At 31.9% G+C, this 4,623-nt stretch overlaps 1 non-coding gene across 1 annotated transcript; it reads left to right on the forward strand.

The window, feature by feature from the left end:
• The first annotated feature begins 2,126 nt into the window (after window positions 1-2,126).
• Window positions 2,127-2,208, forward strand: TRNAS-AGA (transfer RNA serine (anticodon AGA)). Its single transcript has one exon. It is a non-coding gene; the product is annotated as a tRNA-Ser (tRNA).
• The last annotated feature ends 2,415 nt before the right edge of the window (window positions 2,209-4,623 follow it).

Here is a 4,623-nt window from a genome sequence, read left to right on the forward strand (position 1 = left end):
CTCTTTAGTTTATAGGATATATTTTCTTGTTCACGTAGCGATGTGGGAAACAAAACACTAGTTAAACACACTAGCTTATAAAACACTATCTTATGTCATTTACATACGGATAAATTGTGGACGTGGTTTTACTAACCTATTGAATAAAATATAATGGAGTAATAAATTAATATTTATAAACTTTATAGTTATATTTTATTTATTTAATACAAACTAAGGAAAAATCTTTGGATCAAAGAACAAGTAACCCTGTGAAGTGATGTCAATTGTCACAAAAGGCTATGCAATTTATTTTTAATTAACAAATTGATTCATTGAACAAAGTAAGAGTAATAATCTTTAGCAAATTTTTAAATATTAATATGACGTTAATTGTCGTTTTTTAATTAACTTATATTATTTGTTAGGGTCTAGGGACCTTTTTTTTCTGTTTGCTCAGGGCACTCGAATTTTCGGGACCGGCCCTGTATGTATATACTGATTACATATGTAATATATGCAGCTATACGACAAGTTGAAGAGATAATGAAATCAAGATCATCTTCGAGATGTTTGTACAATGCCATACAATTCATGTCAATTCAGCAAAGAAACAAAATCAAGGAGATAGGTTTTGTATCAATCTTAGAAATGGAATTGTTTGAAAATAATAGAAAACTTGAATGTTATTTAGCTGATAAGTTTGATGAAACTACATCAACTTTAATCCTGAAAAAAGGATCAATTCTAATAACTAAAAAAACAGTTCATGAACTACTTGGAGTACCAATCGATGTAATGAAAATAAAGCCGGTTGAAAAAGTTGATTCAGAAGAACCAATAACAAAAGTGTATAAAGCTAATTATGGGAAGCAAACTCTAAGGTGTGGGGATATAGTTGAATATATGAAAACAAGAAAAGAAGACAAAACTTTTATATTGAATTTTCTAATATCATTTGTAACGTGCTTTGGCCAATCAACGTAATTTGGAAATTGCAACATGAAGTTCCTTCCAAGTATTAGGGGCAGCTTCAACGAGAACCACAAAAAAAAAAGCGAGAACTGCGAGAACTTTTTAATTTCATAGGTTTATGCCTTTAAATGCAACAAATTACATCTGAATGTTAATTAATGCTCCATTCATTAACAAATATATGTTCATTATCACAAATTAAATGTTAAATTGTTAGTTATATGAAGTGTTCACATGTTACAGAAACAAATATGCACCTGTGAACGAGACCATATATATTTGATTATATAGGTAAAATATAAGTTTTTTTCAAACTATTTTATATTCATTTTAATCTCCATCAATATTTATGGGTAATTCAATCTACTCACATGTGAAAATTTTTGTAAATTAAACGTAGCCCTTATGGCTACACTTAAGAATACAAAAAATAATTTAATTTCATATTTATAATTCAATCATGTCATGAATAATGTTAATATCAATTTCATATAAGGAAAATCGATATTAAAAAAAATATATTTATACTTTGTAATTAGTTAAACAAAGTTTATAAACTTATTTATAGTGTTCTTAAACGTAAACTCTAGTTGCTTCTAATATACAGTAAATTTCAATGATAAGCTTTCCGTTCTAGCTAGAAGCTTCCTGATCTAGCTACATATAGTTTCATCAGACACTGATTAATATAACACGGGGTTGATGATTGTTAACTGATCGTATATACTATTGTTTGTGTTTGATACAAATATTTAAGGGGATCTAGATTTGTGTATACTATTACTAGTACCAGTAAAGTCCATCGAGTTCGGTTGGATAGTAAACATATTGGTACCGCTATTTAATTTTAATTATCATTCATATATCAATCAATCAAATCAAATACTATCAAATATTCAATTTAAATATTAAATATCTAAATTAAAGCAAATCCCTTACAAAACTACTTACCAGATATGCCTTTTGCTTTTCGCCAACTTTAGAGGAAGAAATTAGTTATATGTCTTGAACGAAAGAGACCTTCATCCAATGTTTGATCATGAACAATTGAACATCTTAATAAATATCTTCATAAGCATCTTAATAATTAATTAATTATCTAAGATATTAGTCCCATTAAAAAACAATTTCATAACTTACACATAGTAGATGCAATCAAATCTTTCAAAAAGGTGGACGTGCCGGAGTGGTTATCGGGCATGACTAGAAATCATGTGGGCTTTGCCCGCGCAGGTTCGAATCCTGCCGTCCACGTATTTCTATTTTAATTAACAACTTTTTCTTCAAGTAAGTTGAGGACACAAGGGGCGTACCTATAATCGATAATTTAATTGACTTTTTAGTTTCTATTATCCAGTTAAAAACACATTGTCACAAACCGATATTTGATTGCTATAAAATATATAGTTGTTGTCAATTACGGAGTAACAAATTGTTAAACCGCCCGTGATCTTAAAAACATATACTTTGTACAATAGTACGTTTTTAAAGAATAAATCGTACATCAAATGTATGATTTTGATAACAAGTATCTTTATAATGTGGATTCACGACAATTTTGTAAATATCAATATAACATATACTTTCTCCGTGTATTTTTTGAAAAGCAACTATAATTTCCTTATAGTATAATTTTTAAAGCGTTTACAATGGTATGGTAAATAAAGAAGATACAACTGTTTAGCATAACAGCCTACTTCAACTTCGTTTAACATTCCAACCCAATAAACAGTGACGGAACTTGAACTTTAGTGTTAAGGGGGCCAGGTCGACAGATGTTTACTTGCTTTTTTTGACCATGAACATCGTGTATGAGCTTTCTTTTTCCTTGTATGATGTAAACCACCCATTTATATTTGTGCTTGGGCATCAGTTTCTTGTCTTCGTAAAAATTAAAGACCAATTAAATATTTTACATATGAAGGTGATTCGTTGATGAAATAATTATGATAGTGTGGTTAATTAGGATGTCACATGTATGGTAGTAAGTACTTCTAGATAGATTCACGATACACTTATTTGCAAAATATTTGTAGGAGAGCAACACAAATTAATTACCAACATGACATTAGTAAATTACAATAGTGTCAGGCCACATACCATCATACACTTCTTTTACTGAACTTCTCTCCTCCACATCAGCGCCACATCAGCACAAACCCTTTAACATTCCTTTCACATTCCTTTCACTAAACACTCACAATCATACACTCCATTTCAGACTTTAATCAATTTTAAATTATTATTTAAATACAAAAAATAAATACCAATAACATTTTATTAAATAAAATTAAAACATTACATTATTAAGAAATTAAAAAACATTACATAATTAAAAATAAAAGACAATACATAAAATAAAATAAATTAAAAACGTTGCATAATTAATAAAAAACAAATACGAACTTATTATTAAAAAAAGAACTACTCGAGTGGTGTCGGGTCGTCGTCTTCGTCTTCGTTTTGTTTTTCTTCGGTGTCTTCGTCGGTTAACAAGATCGTCTTCATTTTTTGTCGATACTTTTGAAGTATTTGTTGGTCTTCCGTTGGCAAGTCCGGGTTGATGCTTGTGTTGAAAATTCGAAAGGCGCGATTCATTACTTTCATTAAAGACGATTGACGTTTTTGTTTTTGAGTTAAAGCAATTTCTTTTTGGGCGACCAACAGTTGAGAACGAACTTCTTTGGATGAACAAGACGAAGCGGCATCAGACGAAGCCGAACTCTTTCAGCGTTTTCTACCGGCTTGTCAACCCGGTGGATGCCGGATCGCGTCTTCCCCGAATAAAGTAGTGTGATCGGGGTTTGGATCAACCCTTAAAGGTTGATCGTCCCCCAAAGTGATCGGTGACTCGGGTATTGGACGCCTACGGGATGTCATTATGCCATCCGGGACAGAAAACTTCGGACACCTTCTGAGTGCTTGCCATGCTTTGTAATGCGTAAACACGGCACTTTGACGCTTCCGATATTCATCACGCGCCGCTTCAATGATATCCGCGTCATTAGCTCCACTTGGCCAATTTTTTTTTAATTGGTTGTAAATACTAATAAAAACTTTGATATCACTTGCCATTTTCGTCCATTTCCTGGTTATTTGATCGTTGTTTCTTTTTCGATCGGCGACTTGATTATAGTTGGATACAACCGTTGTCCAAAACGAATCGACCGATTGTGAATTTCCAATTTTCGGATTTTCCGTCGCATCGAGCCAACGTTCGGCCAAAATTACTTCTTCTTCCGGAGTCCAATGCATTAATTGACGTTTCGGCTTTTCACTTCCTTCGCCTACTTTAGATTTTTCATTTCTTTTAGATTTTTGTTTTTCGGTCTCGGGTTGTGTTTCGGGTACGCTTTCAAGCGCCGGTTGTATTATATGTTGTGACAAATTGTATGGAAGTTGTTGTTGTTGAGATTGTGAAAAGAATTGTTGTTGGGGGATAGGAAATTGTGGTTGTGTATAGTATGGATTCATGTTTTGATATTGTAATTGTTGTTGAAATGGTAGTGTTGGTGGTTGAACAAATTGTAATTGTTGTTGAAATGGTAGTTGTTGTGATAGGACAAATTGTTGTTGTTAAGAAAAACTAGTTTGGCTTAGAGACGAATTGCTAGCTTGGTTCAATGATGAATGATTCGGTGACGGGATTGGATTGTTTAACATATGGTT

Source organism: Rutidosis leptorrhynchoides, chromosome 3 (assembly GCF_046630445.1).
Source record: "Rutidosis leptorrhynchoides isolate AG116_Rl617_1_P2 chromosome 3, CSIRO_AGI_Rlap_v1, whole genome shotgun sequence".
NCBI classification, from domain to species: Eukaryota; Viridiplantae; Streptophyta; class Magnoliopsida; order Asterales; family Asteraceae; genus Rutidosis; species Rutidosis leptorrhynchoides.